This window comes from Echinops telfairi, unplaced genomic scaffold, assembly GCF_000313985.2.
Source record: "Echinops telfairi isolate 266 unplaced genomic scaffold, ASM31398v2 ScPeMD7_7469;HRSCAF=8507_0, whole genome shotgun sequence".
Lineage (NCBI taxonomy): Eukaryota > Metazoa > Chordata > Mammalia > Afrosoricida > Tenrecidae > Echinops > Echinops telfairi.
This window is the reverse complement of record NW_022111372.1, coordinates 17,722,910-17,736,080: the sequence shown is the minus strand read 5'-3', so window position 1 is coordinate 17,736,080 and position 13,171 is coordinate 17,722,910.

Sequence of the window (13,171 nt, the reverse complement as noted above, 5' to 3'; positions counted from 1 at the left end):
ACAGTTGTATGAGCCCCTAATAAAATGTTAAAAAAAAAAAAAAAAAAATTGTCTGCTTGGTGGAATCGCAGACCCAGCTTTCTGGGACTTTCTCCTATTGACACACATATGTCATTGCCTCACAAATTTTCCATGGCCACCTTTCTTTGAATCTATAAACGTTAACATCTTAACCTAAAAACCATCTTTCCTGGATATAACTATTTGTTAAAATGTTTGAATATTTTTCCTAGCTTGACTATAGTGTGAGCAATAAAATACAAAGTCATCTTTATAACTTTCTGAAGCTTGTTAATAGTACCAACTTCCATTTCCAATATCTTTATTCATCCTTAAATTTCCTCTAACATCTTACTTTCTATATTCTTTTCAACCATTTATTCAGTAGCTATTCGACAGAAAAAAAAATTGTACTCATCCATTATGTATCATTTTGTTTCTTTTTTATAAAAATGCCTTATGGTTGACAGCTTCTCAGAATTAATGGCTGATATAATGTTCTCTATAACCACATTATGGGTGAGAACTGATGCCATAGTGAGTTACATCTTGGGCTACTAATCACAATGTCAGCAGTTTGAAACTGCCAGCAACTCCATGCAAAGGTGAGTGTTTCTATTTCTGCAAAATTTACAGTGAAAGAAACCACAAGAGCAGTTCTCCCCTGGCCTGTAGGCTCACCATTTGTTGGCATCTACTATATGGCAGTGAGGTTTTTTGTTTTGTTTTGCTTTTCTGCCTCCACTCCCTGTGTGAGTTCAGTTTTGATCCACATTATTTTGCTAGTGAATACATAACTATCTGTGTCTTAGTAGGGAAAAAACAAATTGAGAAATTCATATTTAGACCACATGATTGTTTAATATGATCTGTTTGAGTCACAAGATATGAGAAAGTGAATCTGAGATATAAAGGTGCATGATAGATATTATCACGTTTTAAAGGTGCAGAAAAGCCACACTAAATATTGTAACCTCCAATATTTAGCAGGATCATTTGTTATTTTGACATTAATAATATTTTTAATAAAAATATATTAAGTTGACGTTTATGTGTTACAAAGTTAATTTTCTGGAAGGATGGAGCAAGTTGATTTTATTAAATGTTAAATGAGCACATGTTATTTGTAACAAAATTACTACTTATTTAGCCAGATTTTAATCCAACTTTCTGGTAATATTTAACTGGAATTTCTTACCATTTTTTCCCCAGTCTATATGAATATGTAGATTCTTTATCTGAAACCAGCTGTAATAGCTTTCTGAGTGTCATATCTTTGAAGCTACCATTAACTAAAATCAATACAATGGGTAAGTTGAATATTAGGATTAACTATGAGCCTCTGAACATAACAAATCAGGAATATTCAAATTATTTTTATGGGATATTTCTCATAATAAATGACTAAAAACATCTCTGGATGACACAAACAGTTATGCCCTTGGCTACTTAGCGATAGAGATGTCTTGTGGGGGAATCTTGGTGATCTGCTACTGAAATCACAGAACAATGAAATCCTTTAGAGCACAGTTCTACTCTCATCAACACAGGGTTGCTGTGCATTCGAATCAACTTAATGAAGACATTTTTTTTATAATGATGAATTAAATGACATACTTTTTTATATCATGTATTGCAATATTTTGCTAATTGCTAATCACAACATATGTAATATTCTTATGGGAAATTTCATATGCATTCTTAATTAAGTACTGACTTTATTGACTAAATGACAATTAAACTTCTTTTCCTTTGCCTACTTAATTTATTTTAGAACAAAATTTCTTTAAAACAGATGGAAAATGGACCTTTCAGGCCTCATATTACAATTATGACTATTCATATAATCAAAGGGATGAAATTATATTAGTAATTAGATTTTTTAAAGGGTACACGATGATAGTAAAGAACCCACAGATGATGTAATAACTTCAAATGTAAATGGTCTGAATTCACCCAGTAAAAGGCAAAGGCTAACATGCTGGATTAAGAAAGAAAACCCACTGATCAGTTGTCTGCAAGAGACATATCTCAAGCTCACAGAAAAAATCTATACAATCCTTCAAGTTTAAAATAAGAGAAAAATTGAATTGCCAACTGAGGAGGTTGGCAAGTGACTTAAGGAGAAGATTCACAAGGGTGGAAACCTGAATGGTCAAAAATTATATATGAGAAAATGTTCCTGATCATTAGTCATCGGGAAATGCAAATGAAAACAACTATGAGATACCACCTAACACCTACAAGGATATCTCAATTCAAAATATCAGAAAGCAACTAATGTTGGAGGGGGTGTGGTGAGATAGGAATGCTTACTCACTGCTTGTGGGTCTATAGATATATACAGCCACTGTAGAAAGTGATTTGGTGGTATTAAAGAAAGATGGAAATCGAGTTACCTTATGATCCAGCAATTCTACTACTGGGTATACACCCAGAATAAATAAGAAAGAGACCACGATCAGACATCTGTGTTCCAGTGTTCATAGCTGCACAGTTCACAATCACAAAGAATTAGAGTAGCCTAAATTTCCATAAGACAAGCAGGATGAACAATACCATGGAGGCACTGATGGGACCAACAGTTTTGGGGTGGAGGAATCAGAGAGGATAAGGTATGGGGTGGTGAGTGGTGAGGCAACAATGACAGGGACAGGGGGACTGCTAGGGTCATAAAATTGATGGTGTAGCTTTCCTGATCTGGTTGACCAATCAAAAAGTGACTGAAAGGAGTTAGTTAAAGGTGAATGGTGGGTAAACCTGAACAAAGAAGAAAAATGTAAAAATTATATCAATATGTATAAATATAGATGTGTATATAAGTAAATATATAAATACAAATGTATTCGGCTACATATGTATGTATATATATATATATATACATATACATACATATATATATAGAGAGAGAGAAAGAGTGAGAGAGAGAGAGAGAGAGACAACAATGAAGCAGATGGACTTTGGGTGTATACTAAAATCTTACCTAAGTACAAGAACAGTGTGTTCTAATAATGTGGCACTGTATAGTACTCACCTTCCCGACACAATTGTGTAAGACAAAATGGGTGCATAAGCAAATGTGGTGAAGAAAGCTGTTGATACCTGGCTACTAAAAGATATAGCACCTGGGGTCTTGAAGGCTTGTAGTTAAACATGCAGCCATCTAGCATGGATGCAAAAAGCCCACATAAAAGAAGCATACCAGCCTGTTTGATCATGAGATGTCCATGGGAAGAGGTATCAGAAGTTCAAAAGCAACCAAACTGATGTGAAGGGGCGTGCATGTAGTGGAGACCCAAAACACAACAGTAAGATAATTGGACAGTCCCTCTCAAAAGGGCCACACAAAAGGGATGATAAATCAGGGTGCGGTAGAGCACTGATGAAATACATAACTATACTCTAGTTCTTCACTATTTTCTCCCCTTACTATCAAGGATTATATTTTACCTCATTACTATAGTTAGACCTACATATGTTCATTTGTATAATTAAGATTGTTTGATGCAGGAATGCTAGGATGGATGACGCTTCAGAAACAACTATGGGAAGTGGTGGGACTTGATAACAATAAGTGTTTAACTCCACTTGATAGGAGTGAATGACAGAATTGTAGGTGAATAGACATATTGGATTGAGCAAAATATAGTTATAAATATCATACTATACTATACTATACTATAGTATAATAAATAATAATATATAACAATAAGAGTTCCTGGGTGGAAGTGTGGGTAGGGAGGGGATAATGGGGAGCTGATATCATAGTTCAAGTAGAAAGCAAATGTTTTGAAACTGACTGTAGTAATGATTGTACAGTTGTGCTCAATCCATTTGAATTATGGAATGTTATGACATCAGTAAGAGTTCCCAATGAAATGATTAATAAAACAAAGTACAAATTAAAAGTAAAGAAAACATTTTTTCTAAAAAAAAATGCTAAAGATTTTACACCAACTTTTACAGTAGGAAAATGGATAAACTTGCCACCAAGATGCATTGGTAATTATTGGTTGTTGGAGTGGGAAAGTTGGAAACAAAGATAATAATCTGCATTTGGAAAACACTGCATTGGTGATACAAATGATGCCAGGGATCACATTACAGTATTCTGCAGAACCCAGGACTAATTCCTTGAAGATAGTTTTTTTTTTTAACAATATAAATGATGACTATACAAATACACACTAACAAATGAAATACCCATGAATCAAATATTCTATATGATGGGGGGGGGGGGGGATGAAGAAGCCTAATATCATCAGTCAGGTTAGGACCAGGGACAAAACTGAGAACAAGCATGGTAACAATAAGTAAAATAGATAATTACCAAGATTCAGTTCATCGTGAATGAGGGTGGCGCGTGATGGGGACCCAATGCCCATCTGTAGACAACTGGACATCCCTTGCAGAGGGGTAGTGGGGAGAAGATGAATCACTCAGGGTTCAGTATAGCAATAATGAAGCTCACAACCTTCCTCTAATTCTTAAATGCTTCCTCCTCCCTCCCCCAACTATCATGATCCCAATTCTACCTTGCAAACCTGGTTAGACCAGAGGATGCACAGTGGTACACATGGGAACTGGAAACACGGGGAATCTAGGACAGATGAACCCCTCAGGACCAGAGGTGACAGTGGCGATACCAGGAGGGAAGGGGGGTAGAAAGGGGGAACTGATCACAAGGATCTACATATAACCTCCTCCCTGGGGGATGGCAACAGAAAAGTGGGTGAAGGGAAATTCCAGGCAGTGTAAGATAAGACAAAATAATAATTTATAAATTATTAAGGGTTCATGAGGAAGAGGGGAACGGGAAGAGAGGGGGAGGGGGGAAAGGAAAATGAGGAGCTGATTCCAGGAACCCAAGCAGAAAGCGAATTTTGAGAATGATGAGGGCAACGAATGTATTAGTGTGCTTTACACAATCGATGTATGTATGAATTGTGATAAGAGTTGTATGAGCCCCAATAAAATGATTTTAAAAATAAATAAATAAATGACAAATTCTAGAAAAGAAACAAAAAAACGTGGGCCATTTGGTGCAACAGGCAAGATTCATGTGGGCCACATCACATTTACAAATTTTGTTAAGTTTATATTTTGAAGTGAGGATTCAGGAAAATGGATAGGATAATTAAAACACTATACCATTGTTTTTATTTAATCATTTATTTTATTTAATGTATTTTTAAAACTAAAATTTTTCTTTTTTACTCGAAACTTGCCAGCGCTTTCCTCCTACTAGTTTTCACTTACATCTTATGCTGTGATCAGGAAATATAACAAAGTAACTAATAAAAAACACAAAACGTTGGATAGCTGACAAATGGGATGCACACTCATCATGGCTTGCCTCTAAAAATGTGAACTAGCGCTGCTGCTAGGTATGATTCATCACAGCACAACCCAGAGTGCCCTTTTTTACCTTTTCACTATTGGGATCTGTTTACATTATGTGACACTGAGTGTGACAGACAAATTGCTTCCAAACATCGCCAGAACGGAGGCAGTGTGTTTCTACAGGTCCACAGGCCCCCAGGAAAGGCTCTGGACCATGTATATACTCGTCTTTAGAAGTTAAAGGGTTAACGAGGGAAGTCTGGGTATAGTCTTGCCTCCATCTCCCCTAACCACTATTTTTTCATAACAATTTTGCCTATTTTCATTTTATTTCAGAGCATCACTGGTCACAAAAAATTACCTCGGGGCCTGCATGCGGTAGTGGGCCACCAATTTGGCACCCTTGATCTAGAAAAAGGCTTGTCCAGAGAAGACTGACACTGCAGCATGGTGGCTGTCCACCCTTTGAAGGTCCCCTTTGCAGTCCGGGCCAACCTGATAAAAATCAAGACTTCACATAATTTAAATTGGACACTGAAGCGCTCTTCATTTACTCAATCCGCAACAGTTCCCAGGACTTCCATGATCTCTTCATGGGGAAGAGCACCAGGCAAGGCCATGGTGTAAGAAATAACTGTCCTTACATGAGGGCGAAAATCAAGTGATTGCTCAAAATCAGATGGTGAACACTGTAAAGGGGATTGAGCAACTGCTTTTCTGCCTTGCAAGTTAATCTCCTTACAAACCAAATGTGAATTTATTCCAAACTTATAATACTTTATAATTTCTATTAGATTGAAATTTCTATTAGTTATATGGTCGCTTTTTTCAACTTATAAATGACAATTTAAGTATCTAAAGATAAGCATTTAAAAATATACTGTCCCAAGGCAGTCTCTTGTGCTATGACATTTCAAATGGTAACCTCATCTCAAAACTTTGTTTTAGGGAGCTATTTATAATAGCAAAAAGTAGGAGAGGGAACACACTTTCAGCGCTGGAATTTTGTGTCATTCGATTAAATGCCATTTTCAAAGAGAGTAGTCAATAGTGTGACAGTGTGCTTGTGTTTTATTTTTTTAATAAATCATTTTATTGGGGGCTTGTACAACTCTTATCACAATCCATCCATCCATCCGTCCATTGTGTCAAGCACATTTGTACATATGCTGCCATCATCATTTTCAAAGCATTTTCTTTCTATTTGAGCCTTTAGTTATTAGCTCCTAATTTTTCCCTTCCCTCCCTCTCTCTCCCTCATGAACCCTTGATAATTATAAATCATCATTTTTTCATGTATTGCACTGTCCAATATCTCCCTTTACCCCCTTGCCTGTTGTCCATCCCCCTGTGAGGAGGTTATAAGTAGGTCATTGTGATTGGTTTCCCCTTTCTACCCCCACCTACCCCTTCCCCTCCTGGTATGACTACTCTCAATATTGGTCCCGAGGAGTTTATCTGTCCTGTATTCCCTGTGTTTCTAACTCTTATTTGTACCTATGTACATGCTCTGGTCTAGCCAGATTTGTAAGGTAGAATTAGGGTCATGATAGTGGGAGGTGGGGGTGAGGAAAGGAAACATTAAAGAACCAGAGGAAAGCTGTAAGTTTCATCAGTGCTGTATTGCACCCTGACTGGCCCATCTTCTCCCCACAACCCTTCTGTAAGGGGATATTATATGGTCATTTTTGATGACCATATAACAAAGATTTTGACACCAATCTTTGCTTGGTGTCTGCCCTAGCCATCTATAATTATCTGTGTAGGGAATCTGGAATCAAAAGAAATATGAAGACCATAATTGGATTAATGATAACCTAAGGACACAGAGGGAGAGGGTGTGATAAATGGGGAATCAGCATTAATGTGTAAAAGAAGAAATAAAAGAAGTTGTAAAGTTAATTGTGATAATATGATTGAACCATTGTAGGTGTTACTTATAACTTAATTAGGAAAAAAAGTTCACAACTAGAAGTCTTAATTAAATCACATATATCTTTATGTCTGTATATATCTTTATATATATACACAAACAAACTCATATATACGTAACTGATATATCATGATATGTTGCCATTGTTGTTAGATGCACTACCTGTGGGACACCTAACCTGGGGACTATTTCACTGTAATTTGAGGTTCCTTCAAGACTTGCTTCGCCATGCTATTGGAATTTACATCTCTTGAGCTGGGGACTGTCGGACCCTGTCATCTGGCTGACTGTTGGTGACCTGCCTTGCTGTTTGCTGCCTGTGCCTGGATAGCCTGAATTGCTCTACAGCGGACTACCCGGTGGCCCTCAAGACTTGAAGGACTACCAGTGTCTCACAACTGTCTCACGGGAGTGAGTTGCACTGAGCCATTTGTACTGCTTTATAATTTATTTAACTGTTTATTTCTTATGTTATATATCTATCTGTATAAATATACATAACATTATTAGCATTCTGGTTGTTTCTCTAGAGAACCCTGTCTAACACAGATGCATTTAGTCACTTCCAACTCATTGTGCGCCCCTTTGTATAAATAGTTCTGCACCATCCTAACAATTGCTGCTTTGAGTGAGTCCACTGTTGCAGTCACGATGTCAATACATCTCAATGGATTGGCCCAGTGCAATACATGTATTCATCATTACAGACTTGAAACCCTATAGAAGGTCACTATGATTTAGAAGCACTTCTTCTGCTGTTCTAGAACACTCAGCCTAATACAAGTGCTATTAGGAGTAGGGTATTGCAAAATTGCCAGCTATTCTGAGGTAAACTTCAGAGGGAACCAGCTACCGGATGGCTTGATTAATCTTTATCTTATACTCAGATTGGGTGACTGATTTCCATGTTAGAATTACTACGGACTTCCACTGGCTTGCTCTGGCTTCCCCCTGCACAGCCATAGTTCACTATTTGTCAGATTTTAGTTTGAGGTGGTCATACTCCACCTCCCTGGCATGGTGGGTAAGATTCATCAGTGGTCAGTGCACTCTTGACAGACTGGAGAAGCCTTGGTATGCCTGGTCTCCTAGGCACTCACATCACTTATATTCCATGAATGGTTCCATTCCACTGAGCCTGGTGTTTTACCTTTTGAAATATGTGAGAATAAGTTGAGGACATTTCAGCTCCAATACCTCTATTGATTCCTTTTGTCAAATAAAACTGTGTATGGGAGATGGTCTAGAGAAGCAAAAACAGTGCCATTTATGTAGAGAAATTTTTATCAATAAAGTGGCTCATACAGTTGTAGAAGTTGGTTAAGTCCAGTCTGGTTCAAATCTGTGGGTAAGATGTTAAACAGAAGGATTTCCTGGTCACATAGTTGTCAGGACTGACAAAACAGGAAGGCTGTGACAGGTGGATACAGAGACAGATGAATCCAAGTTCAGCAGGTCAGATGACACACTCTGATGACTTCTAGGGTCAGCAAGTAATAGTATTGGTAGACTACTAGCTTAAGTTCAAAGAAGCTGAGATCAATGAGTGATATGTAGATCCAGACCAGCAAGAATTTAAGAATCTCTCCACAGCATCTACTTATAAATGAATTATGGGACCCTACGCCCTACTCCCCAAGGAAATGTTGTTAAGGCTGTGACTAAAGTACAGGATTGTACTACATTCTAAATTTACAACTGTTTGGCTTCTCACACTAGATATCACCATGTAGTTGATTATACTGTTAGGTTATATTATAGGGGATTACCAGCCCCTCACTGCCAAACCACTAACTCTGACCCAGCCAAGTTGGCATAGAACCTAACCATCATGCTGGCACACCACAGGTTGTTAAGGAGCCCTCCTCCAATCCTGATGGCACATTCATCTTCAGATATTCCACTTCATATTATGTGCTCAGTGTACAGATTGAACACATATGGTGAAAGAATACAACCTTTATGCATATCTTTTTTCATTTTGAGGCGCCCTCGTGGCATGATGGTTATGTGTTTGTCTGATAACTGCAAGATAGCAGTTCAAAACCATAAGCTCTTCTGTGGGAGAAAGACAGGGCTTTCTACTCTCAAAGATTTTCAGTCTTGGAAACCCACTGGGGCACTTCTGCCCTGTCACATAGGATTGTTATGTGTCAGCCTTGACTTTGTGTCAGTTAGTGAATTTCCTCATTTTAAACCACACAGGATCTCCTGTTTTGTTTGAATGGTTTCTTTTGGTCTGTGTAGAATTTCCACATAAGCACAATTAAGTGTACTGAAATCCGTAAGCTTGGCAATATTATTCATAGATTGTTATTGGCTACACAGTTGAAGGCCTTTGCATAGTAAATAAAAAATAAAGTAAACATGTTTGTGATGTTCTCTGCTTTCAGATAAGATCTGTCTAATGTCAACAGTGATGTGCTCTGAATTCAATTTGAAATTTTTGCAGGTCCTTATTTATGTATTATTGGAAAAATTTATTGAATGATGATCATCAAAATTTTGCTTGCATGCAATATTAATTATATTGTTAGATTATTTCCACATTCTATTGAATAGACTTTCTTTGGACTGAAAATAAGTATGATTTTCTTCAAATCAATTGGCAAAATAGCCTTCTTGCAAATTTCTTGGAGTAGACAAGAGTGCTTTCAGCATTGTATCTGTTTGTTGAAACATTTGAAAGATATACTGTCAATTCTTGGAATTTTGTTTTCAGCAATACGTTCAGGGACGATTGGACTTCTTCCTTTTATAAAACTAGTTCTTGATTATATGCAATCGTTTTAAATAGTTTAATATCAACCAGTCATTTTTGGTACAGTGATTGTCTATTCTACACATTATCCTTTGAGGTAATCTACATTATTCAATATTTTTTCTGTATTTTCCTTCAATAAATGGAGTCCCAGTTGTGCTGCTTGGCAGCTGTTTACTGCTAACTGAAAGGTTTGAAGTTCAAACCTACCAACCACTCCAAGGGAAGAAGATGAGGTTATCTGTCCTATAAATATTTAGTTTCAGAAACCCTTTGTGGTAGTCACCTAATTTGGTGTCAATTTAAGGTTTAAAAGTGTAGGGGTAAAGTCTAGGTTGTCAATCTGGAGATAGCCAATGAGACTTCTATGTAGGCATGGACATCTCTTGAAAATTCTGGGAAATCTGGTACTTCCTCCCTGGAGGTGGAAGACATCTCTCTCTGCCTCTTTCTGCCACTCCCTGCTAGACATTGCAGACGACAAGCCACATGGATGCAACTAGACCTTGGAAGCTGGAGAAGCCACAGAGAGACCCCTGCCAGTGCTGAGATGTTTCTAATGACACTGGATCCAAAGATTTTCTTCCCACTGGCCTGTGGTCTTCTGCATTCGGCATCATTGCATGTGTTTCATGAGTCTGAAGAGGACCTTATAGATTGATATTGGAAATATGGGCTAATATCAGACTTACAGACTTGATCCTGGGCTGGACTGGGATGTTCTCTCAATGCTCAATTGCTCTTGTATATAAATCTCTTTCTTATACACATATGTTTGTCCATAGATTTGTTTCTCTCTTCTACCCAGACTAACACACCATTTTTAGCATCACTATGAGTCAGAATCAACTTGATGACAGTGGGATTGAATATTCAAGATGAGGGTTACATTTTGTCTTCAATTCTTTCAGCTTGAGCAACTCAAACAAACAAACTCACTAACATTGAGTCAATGAGATGCACAGTGATCCCATGTTGGTTTTTGAGACTAACTGTTATAGGAATAGAAAGTCCGGTCTTCCTCTCATGGAGCAGCTGGTGGTTTCAAACCGCCAACCATTCGGATCACAGCCAAATGTGTAATGACTGCACCACCAGGGCTCCTGGACTGAGGTTGTTCTTCCCTTTTGTTTTTCATGGTAGGTGTATGAATATTTCATTATAATACTTTGTCTCTTTTTAGTTGAGCTTTGAAATATTCTGTCAGCTCTTTTAATACATTTCTTCCACTCACTTTATGTCCTCTACAATCAAGAGCATTCTTCAGACTCTCTTCTGACATCCATTTGAGTCCTTTCTTGTCTTTTTAATGATCTTTAGCTTTCTGTGGCATGATGTCTGATGTCAAACTACAACTTATCTACTCTTCAATCCTTAGTGTTCAGTGCGTTAAAAATGCTTTGAAAATGGCCTCTAAATTCAGTTGTGATATACACATGGTCATGCTTTGACATTGTGGAATTGTTTTGATTTTCTTCAAGATTTACTGGAATAGCATTAAAAGGTACTTATGATTTGGTCTGCAGTTTTCACTTGGTCTTGTTCTTACTGGTGACATTGTTTTGACCGATCATTTCTCTGTGTATCTTGCCACAGTTGTAGAAATTTGATTTACTTTATATTCCATTTAGGAGTATGAGTGGCATAGTGCATTATGGGTTAAACTGCTAACTACAAGATCAACAGTTAAAAAACCATCAACAGCTCCGGGAGAAAGATGTGGTTTTCTATTCCTATAAATATTTCCAGCTTCAGGAACCCACAGGGGCAGTTCTACTCTGCCCTGTAGGGTCAATATGGAATTGACTTGATGACATTTAGTTTGGCTTTCGGTTTATACTCCATTTGAGGATGGCCACATCTAGAGTTACTTTTGGGGTTATTAATGAAAATATCTTTTTAATTACTAAGACTATTTCAATGAATAGCCTAGAAAAATTCTATCATGAGCTCTCTGATGAGTTTTCCCTCACAAAAGTAATATTTTCCAGTTTCTCATACTTTTTTGTTTCCAACTTTCATATTATCATACCTGTGGTTATCAATTAATCTTGATTACATGTCTAATTATAGAATTCATGGATTTGAAAAACTCCTTAATTTTCTCAGTTTTGACATTAGTACATGGTGTGTAAATTTGAATAATCATCATAATAACTGGTTTTCCTTCTAGGACCATAGATAGTATCATATCACTGACAGTATCGTACGATAGAATGAAACTTAACATTTTCTTTTTGACACTGAATTTTTATTATTTTCAGTTTTCCATTTATGGCATAGAAGATGATATATCTGTATAATTCTAAGTAGTTAATTCCAGTCCATTTCAACTCCCTAATGTCTGGGATATTATCTTTATTCATAATTTTCATTTTTGAGAACTTACTTGATATATCTAATTTGAAACAGTAACAGACCATGAACATTCTAACGGGGCACGTTCCGTACACGGCCAGAGCACATGCTTCTGTTCCTCCAAAAAATAAGGCTGAGATTGCTATGATGATTGCCACCGCTGACTATCAAAGATATTCTTTGGAAATTAGAATAAATCTGTCGACAATACAAGTTTAACTATTACACTAGTATTTTATTTTTGATTTAAATTAAAAGTTAATGAATATGCTAATTGTAATGCTATAGACCTGCATTCCTAGGAAAAGAATGGTGAATATATTTGTCTCAGATGGAGATTTTGGGTGATCTAAGTAGAGCCTAGTATACCATCCATTCCCACATAATTAATTGAAAACAGCTAATAAAAGCCATGGACTAATACTACGTGGCCTATATTACTCTAAAATATTATTTTCCTAGGATATCTAATACAAGTACCATACTTTTATTGAGCATTTGAAAACTCTGCCTTTAAGAATATTTTATGGAATATTTCAAACTATACATTTAATCTAATTAGGATTAAAAACTTTGACTAAATTCATCTCGAATTGATATGAAAAATCCAGTTCCCCTATATAGGCATAAACCATGTTTGTTTTTGTTTTTTTGGAAACATTTTATTAGGGGCTCATATAACTGTTATCACAATCCATACACACATCAATTGTGTCAAGCACATTTGTACATCATTCTCAAAACATTTTCTCTCCACTTAAACCCCCGACATTAGG